The following is a 16,577-nucleotide window of genomic DNA, read 5'->3' as shown; positions in this document are numbered from 1 at the left end:
CTCCACGCCTCCCACTAATGGACTTTCTCCCCAAAGGGGCTGCCTGGCCAAGTGAACACAGAGCTCCAGAAGCCCATTTAAACAGCCACGGGTGTGGCCTGCCTCCAGTTTCTGAAAACAGCAACAACTGGGGGTGGGTCTTCAGTTAAAAATACTTCCCTCAGGCATGGTAAGAGGGAATCCTCTTTCTCTGCCCTGAAGGAAAGCATCCCCTGAACTGACACGCGGGCCCAGGGCATGGGGGCTGGCAAGGCACTCCAGATCCCTGGGTGGCCCCTGAATTTCTGGGGTCCTTGGGTTGGTGATGGAATTTAATGCTGGGCTGGGGCCATAGGGCAGGCTGGCTGATCTAAGGTGTCAGCATCTGCTTCTGGCCTTGGTGACAGACACAGAATTACAAAACCATATTCTGGGAAAATAAAATAAAAAAAAAAAAACACAGACCCTCTCCTTCTTAAACAAAAATCAGCAAAAAAAGCAAAACATCTCTGCTCAGTTTTTACAGATCTGAGCCACTTCTCAAGTGCTGCTAAAGACAGGAAATGAGCAGAGATGAGTGATCCTTCCACGATCAGCAAAGCCCCTAATTGCAGAGTTTAAGGGAATTGGAGGCGCATTCTTCACTTACAAGAGGTGGCACCGTGTCCTCGGGTTATGCTGAGACCTGAGGGGCAGCGGCCGGGACACAGGAGGCTCTTCACCCTCAGCCCTTCAGGAATGAGCTGGTAGTAAGATGGGACCAGGCAGCGGAACAGACTGAGCAGGGCCCAGGCCTCCCGTAGAGACAAAAGAGTGTGTAACCAGCAGGGCTGCCCCTCCAGAGGCCCATGTCCTCAGACGTAAAAGAGCTCTAAAGACCAGCCTCCTCCAAGCTGGAGCTCACAGATCTGCAGGGAAATCGGGAGTAAAAGGAAATCTCTTTGATTTAGCTCCAGTCCCCTTGTCAACATTTTTAAAGAACAGAATTTTTACTTTATTTCTCTAAAAAGGGTATTTTCTTCCTCCTAAATAATAACAGAAATTCTTTATAGACCCTCTACACACAGGAAACACTAGGTGTTAACTAAAGTACTTTAGAGAGAGACTGTCTTCATAGCTCACCCACTCTTGTTTGAAAGAACCCCAACATGTTTGATATCCAGGCCAAATTTCTAGAATCTCAATCACATGTATTTGCCTAGTTACCTTCCATTTGAAAAAGAAAAAAAAAAAAAATCAAGCTACAAACCATCCAAAAGCCACCTTTGGAAAATTTTGCCCTCACATATTCTTAGAATAAGGATAAGGTGCTGGTTACTAGGTAATGGGAAAGTAATATTTTTCTAGTTCCCCTGAATTTCTTACTATTAGAAAGACTAGGACTTAACTATCAGGAGAAGTATAAGCTTAACATTTATGGTTTCCCACATGCCAGGCCTATGCTGGATGAATTGCCTGCAACATCACATTTAATCCAGACTCAATGGTTTGAGATTTGTCCTTATTATGCCCTTTTTCCAGATGAGAAAACTGAGGCTAAACAAGATTAAGCAACTTGCCTCAGGTCAGTTGCAGAGCTGTTGGATTCCAGAGCCCAAACTCATAAGTTCTTATTATGCCTGATTGCCAATTACAGTGATTTCAGCAGCATCTGAGAATACATACAAAGTCCAAATGAAACTGCACAATGGCTTCCCCAGGTAAGAGCTTCCGGCCCACCTGCGCCTTCTGAAATACACAATCAGCACCTGTGTTCACCCCCCACTATGGGCAGATGGTGCATATCAGCAGGGGACATACATACTCCTGAAGGAAGCCCAGGAGACAGAGCCACTCTCAGTCTGCGGTCAATGCTTAAATGACCAGTTGTCCACAGCCTTTCCCTGAGGACATCTGAGGTCCCACACCATGTCCAGCTGTCTGTGAAAGACGCTATTAAAAGTCAACAAATGAGTTACGACCTTTGCTTTCCACAGTTTGCCGTAAGGATCTGCCTGTAATGATTTCTTGCCTTTTGTTTCCCATAAATAGAGTTGATGACTTGTAGGAAACTGGTTTTTTTCCAGTTGCTTTAGAAGAATAAGGTATTTAGATGTCTAGGTTCAGTGATCAAATTGCAATGTATCCAAAACAGAAGAAAATGAATAAGGTAGGGGGTTATGTTTGAACAGCTGTGTAATTGATATATGTGCATCTGTCCCTGTGAAGCATGATGTTTCACTCTATTAGTTTTCTTTCACGTTCCACCTCTCATTTCGTGGGCACTGGGAGGAAAGAAATCATCTCCAAGCCAGTCATCAAATTCTTACAACTTACACCACCCACTTGACAAAGCCGATTTACACTACTTACCCATCCACAATCACCTGTCAACACTTGCCCAAGCCCGAGACCTATTCTAATTATCCCGATATTCTCCGCACCTACCAAATGACTGCACGCGGCAGGTTTGTAATCAGTTGAGTGAATGAATTGCCCATCCATCCAAAGGCAGCAGCTGGGCCTAGCGTTCCCACCACAAAGCCAGGGAAAGACAGACTCAGAAGGAGGTTGGAAGGCAGCAAGGCTAGAGAGGCATCTCTGGAATTCCCATCCCCTGCAGGAGGGACACGCATCATGGGAAACTGGAAGTTTTCAGGAGTTTAAGACCAGCTGCTACTTTGCAAACACCAGCCAGGAATCACTTTAAGAATTTAGGCCCACTGCGAGTCCCATCAGAGTAATAACGCTCCCAGTCTGGGGGCAGAGGCGCCCCTTGCTCTGCTTCTTTCCTAAACATTTTCTAAAGGTTATGAGGAGGAGAGCTGGTCACATTCACAAATAAGTTAAAAGGTGTTTTTTTTAAAAAAAATTTTGTCTTGTTTTCTAAGACAAGGGTATCAAACCTGGTTGGTCTGAGACAGAAAACTAAAAACTCCACCAACAAACACTGTTCTGGACTCTGGGACGCCCCCGGTTGTTTTGGGAACCCCATAGAAGCTATAAAAATCCAAATACAAGCTGCTAATGGCTTCCTCCCCAGCCCCCAAGTAATAAATACTGTCCCCTTTGAGGCTGACATGTCTAAAGGATTCTCTTAGAAGTGGTGCTGAGTTCCAGGGGCCGGTGAACAGGGAAATCCTGGTATCTCCAAGGACCTCCGAAGGGGATCCGTGGAGGAGCGCTGGGGTCTCCGTGTGTCCCTGGGATTGGACCTCTGCTCCCCACGGACCGGCTGGGGACTCCCAAGAGCCAACCTGGCTGCACAGCCTCTCTCACCGCGGGGCTCAGCCAAGCGCCCACACCCCCCTCGATGACGGATGGCGCAGCTGGCAGCGACGGAAACGTCTTTGTGCCTGTTTCTGGCGCTCGGCCTGATGCTCGGCCTTCTGCAGAGAACGGCTCTCCTCTTCCTCGCAGGCCTCTCCCGGGGCCCCGTGGGGCCATGAAACCCCAGCATGCCCTTTCCCCTTCCAGCCACTCCTCACCCAGGCCACATCCCTGGGAGCGAGACCATCTCTGGCTTTGGCAGTGGGGAGGGTGAAAGAGTGGCCCCTGACTCCCTGCCAAGGGGGGTGTCACACCACCAGAATTTATGTGCCAACTTTCCTGGACCAGCTTTTCCCAGGTCACCTCCCCACCCATTACTGCCCCATTAGCTGCCATGTGCTTTCCCCTGGCTGTCGCTGGCCCACACTGCCTCTTTGTTACCCAGCGGCTCTCGGCCGGCCCCTCCCCAACCAGGGGGCTAAAGCTCAAACTTGGCATTGTGAAACATTTCCTCCCTCTCTCCTTCCCCCTCCCGCGGCCCGGCCCCAGGCCCCAGAACCTTTAGTAAAACAAAGTCCCCCGAAAGGACTGCTCCACTCTGCACAGCACGAGTGGGCCCCGAGTTGCCTGGAGCCCCCCTCCACCCACACGCTCCCTCCTTATTGGTATTCCGTCAATACCTTCCTCTTCTGACCCTCCCCGGCTCGGGCCCTGCGATCTGCCGACAGAAGGGCCTTTGTTAACGGAGCAGAGGGGTACAAACACCAGGGCCCCAAAGACAACCGTGTCGACTTCAAAGGGGAAAATGAGTCATTACTCAATGGGCGATGGACAGGGAGGGGACGGGGCCGGGGGACAGCGAGCGCCTCTGAGCACCCTGAGTACCAGGCTCACCCTGCAGAGGGTCTGGCCCAAGAGTAAACCTTCTGTGTCTTTTTACAGACCAGACACTATTTCCAAAGCCATTCATTGATTTATATTGCTCCAAATATGACTCCAAAACAGGGGCCAGAATGCGGAGTCTGGTAAATATTTTGTTGCACAGTTCACTGGAACCGCTCTGTTGTAAAGGATGGCTTCCAACGCGGAGGCTCGGGCCAGGGGCTTCCAGGCTCCCACCGCCTGCCAGCTTCGCGTGGGTGTAAGCAGATGAACCGCCCAAACACCCTTTGGATGGAGCCGTGTCTCCCTGATAGAGGGCTCTGCATCTAGAAGCTCCCCAGGGTTATGGAACCAGCACGTCATCCCGGCTGATGCAGGCCCAGCTCCTCCAAGTCCTTCAGGAACGCGGTGACGCCCGGAGCAGCCCACCCCTCACGTGCAGCTCCTGTGCCCGAAGCCTGACTTGCACAGAACAAAACCCACCTCCCTGAGCCTTCTGCCCTCTGTACTCAGATGTGCTTCTAGAACAAACTTGCTCCCCTGTCCTCATGACAGCCCTTCAAAGAGACTTGAAGGTTACTCTCGGAGTTCTGCTACATTTTCTTTTCATCACACCAAACAGCCCCGCGCCCCTCGACTACAGCTCATATGAAGTGGTTTCCAGGCAGCTCCAGTGTTCGCTGTCCTCCTCCAGGCCTCCCCACAACCACCCAAAGCAAACACTGCTCCCAGTGCTCACCAGCTTCTGCAGACACGCTGGACTCAGCAGACTAGAACAGGACTATGCCCTCCCCTGGAGAGGTCCCCGCGCCTCTACTAGCTCAGCCTGAGCCTACATGCAGCCCGTTAGCAAGCTTCCCACAGCCCTGACCCGTCCTCAGCTTGAAGTCACGGGCCCCTCTCGCAATAAGGCCCGCCGAGCCAGGTTTCCCCCGTTCGGCTCTTTTCACAGCTATATTCATATTTATCAGTATTTCATTTCACCTCATTAATTCCAGCTCGCTTTTGGGAGACCTCTTTTGCTGGAGCCTCTGTCATCTTGGGTTGACTGGTCACTGCTTTTCAGCTCTGTGCCACCTCTAAATCTGCTGAGCATGCCTCTTGTATGCTCTCCCAATTTACCGACAAAAATGTTAACACAGAGCAGTGTCCCAGGATTCCACAGCCTGGCGGAGACACAGCTAGAGCACAAGGAGGAAGGTGGGAAACTGCCCCCTGGCTGAAGGCCTCTGGCTTGTAGCTCCTGGAGCTACAACTCTGTGCTTCTCTAAAAGGAGCCTCTGGAATGCCCCCTCACCACCCCCCCCCACCACCCCCAGCCAAACCCGGCTGAGAGCCCACAAAGCCACCCACGGAAAACAGGACAGACCAGGGAAACCACACAGATTCCAGGGATATCCCTGAGCCTTAGAAATAACCTACACAATGGACAGAGAGTAGCTAAAAAAACAGCTTCAGCCCCCCTGGCTAGGGAAGCAGCCCTTTTTAACAAATGCCCATCCCAAGCAATTCTCACAGATTTGTCCTAGTAAGGTGTATGATCCCTTGAGGAATCTGTAGATGGTAATGGCTAGTTGAAGGGCTGACATCGGGGACATCTCCTTGTCCTTGCCTCTAGAGACAGCACTGAAGTCACTCAGTGATCACACCAGGAAAACAGTCCAAGGTTAACACAAGGACGCCTAGTGAGCAGATCTAGTCACCAACAAAACAAGCTGTACTGTGAGGTAGTGAGTTCCCCATCACCTGATACGTTTAAGTGGAGGATGGAGTAGATGACTTTTGTCCCATTCAAATCCAAAGAGCTAAGCTCCTGTACCCTCTTTTCTGCTGTGACAGGTCCCTTGGGCTGCCAAGTAAAAACCCATCACTGACAAGAGGCAGAACAACCGAGAACTGGGAGGGAAGGATGGATGGGGACTTGAGTTTCAGTGAAGAAGAAAAGAGCTGCAGACACTTCAGTGAAAGCCAAGGAGCCTTCTGGAATATAAATGCCAGCCCTTTATTTATATGTGACAGCCTCTGCTGCCCTTATTGGCTTCTGATGCCACGATAACTGAAGTCCTAAAGTAGTAAAGTCAAGCATGTGTTCTAGGAAGAACTTCTGATGTAAGAGACTCAAAGCTGAGATCAGATTAAGCAGGAAGTGTTACCAGTTAAAATTTAATGAAAAAAAGGTAATGCACTTTATCCAGATGTTTATTTCTTTGCATCTTACACTATTGTAGATTATGAATTAAATGTAAGGAGGTATAATTCATGCTGATAATTATCCCGAATTAATCAAATAAGGAGTTCTGCATTATGGTCAACTCCTGGGGAATGTGTTCAAAGAAAAAGACCATAGAAATTCTTCTTCCTTTCATACAAAGCCTCTACATCATTTTCAGTCTATAAAATCAAAATAAAGAAGAGACTGCACAAGCAAAACCTGGAGACAGCAGGCTAAGCAATCTGCAAAACCCAGAGTGAGCTGAGGCAAGATGCAGGGAAGATGAGGAGCTCTGTCCTCACGAGAGAAGAGTCAGCAAAGGTCAGCATGTAGCTGGACCCCAAAGACCTGCGGGAAAAGACCTGGAGAGCTGACAAAGCCTTGGTGATGGATTTATCAGCTCCTTCCCTCTCCTTCACCCGCCCCTCTCCAGGGTCGCAGGAGACTAAGCAGCTCTGGGACAAAAATCAGCTTCTGCCAAGAGGCTCCAAGTTAACATCTGGGCCAAAGCCAGACCAGCCACGGCGGTGAACAGCCCAGGGCTCCAGGCCCACAGCCTGGGCGCGGGGGAAATTGGAGGAAGGAAAGGGTCCAAACACAGAAGGCAAACGTTCCGGCCATTTCAGCAAAAAGATACACGTTGATACCTCCCCCCACCCCACTCCACCAACCCACCACCTTAAAGATCTTTATTAACAATATTTTTCCCATATTCTTATTAGTCAAGAGCCAGTCATCAACTGACAGTCAGGGCTTGTCAGCAGCATCAGATAGCCAGTGTTGCACCACCAAATGGATATGATTCCAGCCAAAACACAAAGGAAAATTCATTTGCCTCAGCACCTTTTACCTTGCTGCACACACTACAAAAAGGATGAGGAACCCCCACTGCTTCTTTCTTGAGCGCCTCAAGATCCATTGGCACCCGGCTGGAAATCCCAAGTAGAAAATAGAACCACCTGTACACTGTTTGCTTAAGGGGAAGGTCTAACTAGGAGACACCGGGTCCTGGCCCATCCTAATCAAAATATGAGTCAGTCAAGCCCTCCGGTGCGCAAGTCCCTGCTGCACCACCAGGTCTTGCCAACTCAGGTCCATCTCCACCTGCTAAAAAGTCCATGTTTTCTCTCTGATCCCATCCTCCCTTCATTCCCAGTTCAAGCTCTTCCAGCCTCCGAAAAAGCAGGGTCCTTTCTCAAGGCTCCCTGTGACCACCCTCTGCACCCCATTTCCAGCACAGGGGTGCCCAGGTCTGCTTCTCCAAACACTGCATCCAAATGCAGGTTGAGATTTTATTTTTCCTATGCACAGCACTGGGCCCTGGAACAGCCGGCTCCGCATCCCCAGGCCACAGCCAAGGCCAAGCGCAGGCAGAGGTCAGCGGGCCACGACTGGGTCCACCAAGTCCATGAGGCCAGGCCCAGCACAGGCCAGCAGAGCCCCGAGCCCAGTGGTCAGAGAGAGGAGGGAGGATTGGTGAGTCGCGCAGGAGCAGCAGGGGCTGTGTCCTGCCCTCCTGCTGCCTGCGGGCGACGCCTGCCCCCAAAAAGATCCCGCAGCCTGCCAGCCCTGCTCTGCCCACATGGGCTGGGAAAGTGGTGGGCAAGCTGGAGTCCCTGCGCAGTCTGGAAAGGAGACAGGGCAAAGAGTTTTAAGGAAAGCACCGCTGCTAAGACGGTGCTGAGGAGGCAATGGCTCTGCCTGGAGAGGGAGGAACTGGGGGACTGTGACAGGGGAGGTGGCCTTTCAGGAAAGCCAAGGGAGAGGCCCGTGAGACATGCATGGGCCCACCTGCCCTCCTGGGCACGTTCAAGGTGCAGAGGGCTGGAGGAGCAGGACGAGGGCAGCACTGCGGGGGGGAGGAAGGACGGCTCTCACTCTGCTCAGGTCACTCTGCTCCCCAAGAACCTCTATGGCTCCCTGTGTTGATCACCCACTCCCGACTCCTCAGCCTGGAACCCAGAGCCCGTCTACAGCTCCCTCCAGGCAACGTGCACACAGCTCTCCAGCATGGGCGGGGGGCAACAATCTGTGTTCCCACCTAGATGTCAGTATCTGCCACTCCTTCCACCAGGAAGACTTGCACTCTCCCTCCCCGTCCACCGTGTTCCACACATCCTTCAAACCCACCTCCCTGGAAGACTCGTGGGCAATCCCTTTCTTCTTTGTTTCTCTATCCTCTAGAATTGTCTATTTTGAAGAGATGGTGAGTAAGAGCAGGCCCTCTGGAGTCCCTGGGCTGGAAGCCTGGCTCTGCCACTGCCTAGCTAAGAGACCAATTTGCTTAACCCCTCTGTGCCTCAATTCCCCAACCTGTAAAATGGGGATAATAATAGCACCCAGCTCATAGGACTGTGACATTTAAAATGCAAAAATGCACATAAAGCTTTTAGCATAAAGCTCAGCACATAACACGTGTTCAACAAATGAAACAAAATGTAACAAATCTAATAGCTACATACTTTAATTTTAAATTTTATTAAAGTATATTTGAATGTTAGCTCAAGTGTTATGAAATGCCTTAATTAATCGAAAAGATCTTACTTCTTATGAACTATCTTTGCTCTTCTCTACTTCCAAATGTTTGACATCATCGCAACATTACTTGTATGATTTTTCAAGTGGTTTGAGAAAAGTTCTTCACCCCCTTAAAAGATATGCATACCAAGAGCCCCCTCAAAAGTTATCCACACCAAGTGCTCCCTCCTGGGCCATTTAGAATCCACTCAATGCTTATGAATTCGGTTTCTTCCATACTGATTTTTGTAATCAGATTTTGTCAGCCTCCCCAGCATGGCGCTCTGCATCCACTGGGAGTTCTTCCTGGGCTCGCCCACTGATCACCCTCCCCACCCTGCCCTCCTTCGGCCCCTCGGTTCCCTCGGCTGTCCTCACTCGTACAGGTCTGAGTGGGTCCAAGCCAGCCAGGGACAGAGCTGGATGGAAGCCCCCAGACGGGGCTCGGGAGGCTGCGTTTAGGACACGACTGTGCTGGGTGCAGCAGCCGCTCTGCTGTGTGAGGGCCATCAGTCTCAGGCCAGCCACCCTCTTCCACAGCAGCTCCCGTGCTGGCCAGGGGGACATTGGCCTTTTTCACTTGAGCCTTGACAGCAGGCACAGATTTAATGACAGGAAAGCACTTTGAGAACCCAGAGTGCTCCATAACTGCCAACTCATAATCCCCAAATTGTTCTCTGCGTGGCTGGGGGAGGTGCCAAGGCTGCTCGAGGGGTCTTCACTTACTACCGCTGGTTCTCACTGGAACCAGGCCAGGAGAAGCCAGTGGGGCGCTTACCAAGCCTGCTGGGGACGTGTGAGCCAGACCAAGAGCGGCTTGTTCAGAGTGCAGGTTCTTGGGCCCGTCCCACTCCTACTGAGCCAGAAGCTCTCATGACAGTGGCCCTGGGAATCTGCATTTTAATCTGCTGGCCCAGACGGTTCTTACACAGGCTAACCTTTGAGTGCTGATGGTTTTGAGGTGAGTGCATGAGTTTGAAGTGAGATGGCGCTAAGTTCAAACCTCAGCTCTGGCCCTTATTGTTCAAGACCTCGGGCAGGTTACCTGACCCCAGGCTCACAGGATGTCAAAAGGACATAATTTCATAGAGAGTTTCACAGTCAAATAAATTTGAGAAATGCAACACCCTATATCTTGAAGTTTAAAGCACATGAGCATATTAAAGGGGCTGAGAAGTGGGAAGCAGATTTGGCTCAACTGATAGAGCATCTACTTATCACATGGGAGGTGCAGGGTTCAAACCCAGGGCCTCCCGACCCGTGTGGAGCTGGCCCATGAGCAGTGTTGATGCGGGCAAGGAGTGCCGTGCCACGCAGGGGTGTCCCCCACTTAGAGGAGCCCTACACACAAGGAGTACACCCCACAAGGAGAGCCGCCCAGCGCGAAAAAATCACAGCCTGCCCAGGTGTGGCACTGCACACACCGAGAGCTGACATAGCAAGATGACGCAACAAAAAGAGACACAGATTCCTTGTGCGGCTGACAAGAATCCAAGCAGACAGAGAAGAACACACACAGCGAATGGACACAGAAAGAAGACGGGGGTGGGGGGAAGGGGAGAGAAATAAATTTTAAAAAATAAATATTTTTAAAATTTTTAAAAAAATAATAATAAAGGGGCTGAGAAGTCCCACTATAAAGAACCCTGTCAGACCCAGCATTTCCCCAAACTGTCTAACCAAGGAAACAACCTTTCATTATCAAAGCCAGGAATATCTCACAGACTTAGTATCTGCCATGACAAAGCTTGTGAAATTCCTTTCTGGGAAGCAGGAAGTCTAAGGAGTGATGTAGCCTCTTAAGAAGCCCCGAGGTGGTCCTGGTGGAAGGAAGCCTTGGCCCTAGGGGCACGGCGGCGGGAGCTCCACGCCCCAAGCCCCTGCGTCTGTCTTCGGCACGGCTGGCGCAGCTCAGCAGCTCTGCTGCCTGCAGTGGACAGGTCACAATAGCCAGTCACCTTCCCGCTTCGGTTATTTCCTTGGAGGCGAGACAGATCCATTTTTAACAGCTCTTCATTTCAGCGGAGAATGACCTCCTGCTTCTGACGGGAAGGGAAGCTTTGTTCTTCTGACCAGTGCTGACAGTTTAATTAAACCCAGCTTGAGATGGGGTCGATAGGGTCAGGCATTCTTCAACTGGGTTTCTGAAGAATATCACATCCGCACCCCTCCAACCACCAGGGCCCTGTTAATGAGTTATCCTGGCCCTTACGGCAGGGATATAAATAAGGGGAAATAAATGCCCTGGGCCGCCCTTAATCACCGCCCCCACCCCCCTCCAGGCCCAGCAGACACAAAAGGTCGATCTTGTCGGGACTGGTACTGGTTTCAAGCTAAAAAGAAGCCCAGAGGACCTGGCTGTCCAGAAGCCGCCTCTGGATTAGGAAGGGAATGCAACTGACAAGAGAAGGGGCTGGAAAGCAGCAGGAGAGACCCTTCCCCAGATCTGACTCCACATCATATGAAGGTGGAGACTGGGTTCCACCGCTGTCGGAGAAGCCATCAGACTTCAGCGGTGTCCCTCCAACCCTAAGCTTAACCCTCTGTGGATCATGAAACGACAGCTCCACTGATGATTGACTGTCAGGGGATGTAGCCAACCCCAAATCCAGGACACCTGCCACTGCAGCATAACCCCCAGGAGATACGGCTCTGGCCAGCAAAGCACCTGCCCCTTGTCCTGCAACCCACTGGTCAGTTAGAAGATGGTCGACTGCTCCCAAGAGCCAAAGACTGAGGTAAATCCTTACCTCCCGGAGACAGTGCCACACCCATCTGCCTTACACCCATCACTCCAGGTGTTCTCAACACGTGGGACACTGCCTGGGCTGTAGGAGGCCCTCAGTAACTGTTGGACAAATGGGTGAGTAGGCAGGCGAGTAGAGGGATGGGCGTGGTGGGGACTAGAGGATGGGAGGAGAGAATGGGGGAATGGGGACAGAGGTGAGAAAGGAGAGATGGATGGGGGGATGAGAAGGTTGACAGATGCATTGGTAGATGGTAAGTGGAAGGGTGGATGGGTGGACTATAGATGGGTGGAAGAGTGGATAGAGATGGAGGAATGGGTAGGTGGATGGGTGGGTGGGTAGGTGGGTGGTTGGGTGAGGGGGTGGATGGATGATATGCAAGAGAATGAGCTTTAGCATGAGATATACCAGGGCTTAAATTTGGCTCAACCCATTGGCTATATCACAAACCCTCTGTTTTAGCTTCCTAGACTGCTTAAAGCAGATACCATGAAAAGGGGTTGACTTAAACAATGGAAATGCATTAGCTCACAGTTTTGAGGCCAAGAAAATGTCCAAATCAAGGCAACGCTCTCCAGCCAGTGAGTCTCGGTTCCTCTGCCACACGGCAAGGCACATGGTGGCATCTTCTGGTCTCTCCCTTCTCCTGGTTTCATTGCTTTTAACTTCTTGCTTCCATGGCTTTCATTTTATTCATAAATGACTCCAATAATAGGACAAAGACCCATGCTGAATGAGGTGGGTCACACCTTAACTGAAGTAACCTCATCAAAAGATGTTACTTACAATTGGGTTACATCCACAGGCATGGATTAGATTTAAGAACATTAAGAACATACAGCTTCAAACCACCACACCCTCTGAACTTCCATTTCTGTCTGTAAAACTGGTGAAATGCTGATCTCATAGAGATGTTCTAAGGATGAGATGGGATGACATTTGTAAATCGTTCAGCATGAACCTGGAGCAGAATACCCTTCTGCTCGTTGTAACCATTACCGCATACCAGCCTTTTTAGGACGGCCCCGGAGCACTGAGGCAGCAAGCAGACATCCTGGGAGAGGCACACTTCCGCAGAGGCACCATTCCCTCCAACCTGAGACAAGGAATGGGTGGGTGCTCTCTTCTAAGGTCCAGTGAGGGGTCAGCATGCTGAGCAGGAGCTCCTGGCTAGTCCTCGGCAGGGATGTCCGAAAGAGCAGGGAACACACCGGTAACTTCAGAGCACCAAGGAACGCTTCCAGGGGCAGCATCACCCCCTCGTTCCTCGTCTTCCCTCCCCAGACTGTGAAGGAAAATACCCAGACGGCACCCTGAGCCCCCACAATGACTGTTCCCAGCCAGCCCAGTTGCCCGCCCCACCTTCCTCCACCCCTCCCGGGCGCCCGCGCTGGGGTCACCTCAGGCCCTCACACAGAGATTGGAAGCCTTTTGTGGAGAAGGTCCCTGGCAAATGGAGGGGATGCTTCTGAGTTATGAGCTGTGAGACTGAGTCCCACCACAGGGACTCAGGGAACCGACACTGGCCAGGCACACTCAAGGTCAGGGTCAATTTGGGCTGTGGTGCCGTCTCTGGGAGCCAGGGTTGCCTCCCTCTGAAGCAGTTCAGTGTGGATTCACCTAACATCGACTGAGCACCTACTGTGTGCGGGCATGTTTACACCTGGTGTGAGAGAGGGTCACACTGAATCCCCACACAGCCCTGTGAGCTAGGCTAATTACCTTCATCTCACAGAAGAGGAAACAGGCGCCACGGGGCTAAAGAAAGCTGCCCGGCGTCATGTGACTCGCGTTTGTTTTAACTGAGACTACAGCAGCTTTTCATTCCTTATAAAAACGGGAAGGTTTCCCAGCATAAAAATAATAGGTGCTTCTCATGGACAACTGGGAAACAAAGAAAAAGACCCAGGGACAACCCTGTTGGCATTTTGAAGTCATTTTCTATGCATTATTTAGAGTAATTGGGTTTGTATTGTCAATACAATTTTGCATCCTAGCTTTTGATATCACTAACATTTATCTATGGTACTCTACATCTTTCATAAAAGCCATTTTGAAGACTGTATAAATATTCCACCAAGTACTTACATGATAATTGACTTAACCTCTAATGTTGGACATTTAGGTTATTTCCAGTGTTTTAATATTCTTAAATAATGATGCAATGAACATATTTTTGCTCATGTTTTATTATTTCCTTAGGGTAGATACCCAAATGTGAGATGTCCAAGTTAAAGTTTAAGCCCATTTTGGGGCTTTTTATGGACCCTCAAAGACTGGTGTTTAATTCCAACCTTATCACCAAACTGCTCTGTGGTCTGAGGCAAATCGCCTCTCCTGTGTGAGCCACAGGTCCCGCACATGGTACAAAACAGACTGACTAACCCAGCACCAGGGGGAATATTAGTGCAGAATAACCAATAACAAGATTTTAATTTCTGGGAGCAACAGACAAAAATCAACTGAGCTGTGAACTCCACCACCTGGCACATTTTGTGACCACCCATTCCCAGCACATTTGGTCTCTGGCAAAGTGATTTCCAAGCTGATTTAGCAAAACTGCTTCTGCATGGAAGTTCACCATTTGCTCCCAATGGAAAGGATTAGTGATGGGTCCCTCCTAAGAAGGAAGGTCCACAGGTGAGAGAGCAAGATGCCGGGCACTGCCTCCCACTCTACCGCTTCCAGCTCCCGAAGGAGGGCGGGGCTCGCAGCTCACTGGCCCAGGTGTGCTCTCCTGACCTAAGGTGGGCCAACCAGGTTCTTTCTCCCAGAAATCTCGAGTTGGGCCCTGGCGACGCTGTGGGGATCTGAGCCCCAAGGTCACAGGAAGAAGGAGGGGAGTCGTTGTACCCCTCTACCAAAGTCATGGTGGAACTGGCATGCTGCTGGTCAGCGCAGGATGCCGGCTTACAGAGGGGAGAGGGGCAACGGGGTGGATATTCAGAAAGAACCAGACACATCCCTGACATCTCAAGCCCAGTCCCTGTGATGACCAGCTGTAACTCACTTCCTGTCCTGAGAAGCCCAAGAGCCTACTGGCTGTGCCCTTAAATACCACGAACACACACCCGTTTTCTGCCACCAGGCTGAAGACTTTCTATGTCTGGAACCAAGAGCACTGAGGGCTCCTCGGCCAGACCTAGTGGGAAAGTTGGGAGATGCTTCCGAATGCCAGATGTTCAGATCAGGTAAATGGGGGTAGAGGTGGAGCAAAGAATATCAGCAAACAAATCTTTAAACACTTGCTCCTATGTCCTTTCCTGTAACTATCTCCAAGGTGAAAAACTCAGGGAGTCCAGACACCAGGGACAAGCAACCAGATCAAAGAAAAGGTTTGTGTAATCACTTTCTCCAGAATGTCCCTTTTGAGACAGCCTGAGCTGAAGGGACACCAGAATACACCAGCTCCAGAGGCAAGCACACAGAGTCCCCCTCCAATCCCACCCCAGACAAAGTCCTCCTCCCAAAAAAACCACATGTGCTCATAGATGAGATTAAGAAATGTCAAGCAGGGAGCTACAGAAAATAGTGTCCCTTCACCCATGGTCCAAGCCTCACGCCTGGATAAGAAACCCCTCCTGCCAGGACTTGGGACCTGATGCCTGGAATGAAGAAGCAGCAATAAGTATTAGAGGAAACTTCTGGCTCCAGAGCCTGGAAACATTCCTCAAAGGACCAGCAAGCCTTCCAGTGTGAGGGCTCTCTGTTGTTTCCAGCCGCCCCTTCCCCACAAAGCCCGGGAGCCCTGGACTGAGCACTGAGGCCACTGCCTCTGCCTGGCTCCCCGCTCTGCTGTCAGGTGCCCTGAGCAGGTGTCACGCAAACCCCAGCCCTCTTCAATGGCTTTTCCACTCCTTGGCAGATTTAGTGCTGCCAGCCTTAGGTTATGGAATGCAATCATGTCATGTTGGTTAAAGCACAGAAGTCCTTTCCTCTAAGACGCCTCTTAAAATGTGAGACCATGAAGAGCACTAGACTAGGGGCCAGAAAGGGGCTCTGAGAAGGCGCCTCACCTTTCCGACCTCCGGGGACACCGGTCCCACTGCCATCTCCTCCCCTGCCCCACCCAGCTCATCTGCAGGCTCCTGGCCTCTTCTCCACCCAGGTGCCGTCCTATAAACCCCCTCAGGGAAGAACTGGCAGCCCCAGGACCTCACGAAGTGCTCTGCTGGGCAAGTGGAAGGGCCCGCCTGTGGTTTTAAGGTTGCTAACGACAACAACTAAAGGGGCTCAGAAAACCCCTCAACTCGAAATTCACAAATCTGAGAGCATTGCAAAAATCTGACAAGAATACACAGTTGGGGACGCAGACTTGGCCCAATGGATAGGGCGTCCACCTACCACATGGGAGGTCTGCGGTTCAAACCCCGGGCCTCCTTGACCCGTGTGGAGCTGGCCATGCGCAGTGCTGATGCACGCAAGGAGTGCCCTGCCACGCAGGGGTGTCCCCCGTGTAGGGGAGCCCCATACGCAAGGAGTACGCCCCGTAAGGAGAGCCGCCCAGTGGGAAAGAAAGTACAACACACACGGAGAGCTGACACAACAAGATGATACAACAAAAAGAAATACAGATTCTGGGTGCCTCTGATAAGGATAGAGCAGACACTGGGGGAGGGCGGGGAGAAGGGGAGAGAAATTTTAAAAATTAATAAATCTTAAAAAAAAAGAATACACAGTTGTTCTAGGTAGTTACAAAAGCAAAACTAAGAAAAGCAGATTTAGGCTGCAATGTTAAGAAGAATTTTCTAATATGCAGATCTGTCCAATAAAAAAATTGACTGTCTGGAGAAGTGATGAACCCCCCAGCACTGGAGGTAACCAAGCTAAAACTGAATGGACCATATGCTAGAGTGCTGCAAAAGGAATTCCTTAGATAATCTCTAAATCCTGTACAACTCAAGATTCCACAAAATGAAACATATGGTGGGACAATTACAGACACATTTGGCAAATCGGGGAGCAGCAGAATTTGCAAACACCCTTCAAAT

The 16,577-nt window shown here is 50.7% G+C and overlaps 1 protein-coding gene across 1 annotated transcript in view; it reads right to left on the bottom strand.

Annotated features, from left to right (window-relative positions):
- Positions 1-16,577, bottom strand: part of SLIT1 (slit guidance ligand 1) — a 186,376-nt gene that overhangs the window by 140,984 nt on the left and 28,815 nt on the right. The window lies entirely within an intron of this gene.

This window comes from Dasypus novemcinctus, chromosome 6, assembly GCF_030445035.2.
Source record: "Dasypus novemcinctus isolate mDasNov1 chromosome 6, mDasNov1.1.hap2, whole genome shotgun sequence".
Taxonomy (NCBI): domain Eukaryota; kingdom Metazoa; phylum Chordata; class Mammalia; order Cingulata; family Dasypodidae; genus Dasypus; species Dasypus novemcinctus.
The sequence above is the reverse complement of the archived record's forward strand: the minus strand, read 5'-3'. Positions and strand labels throughout refer to the sequence as shown.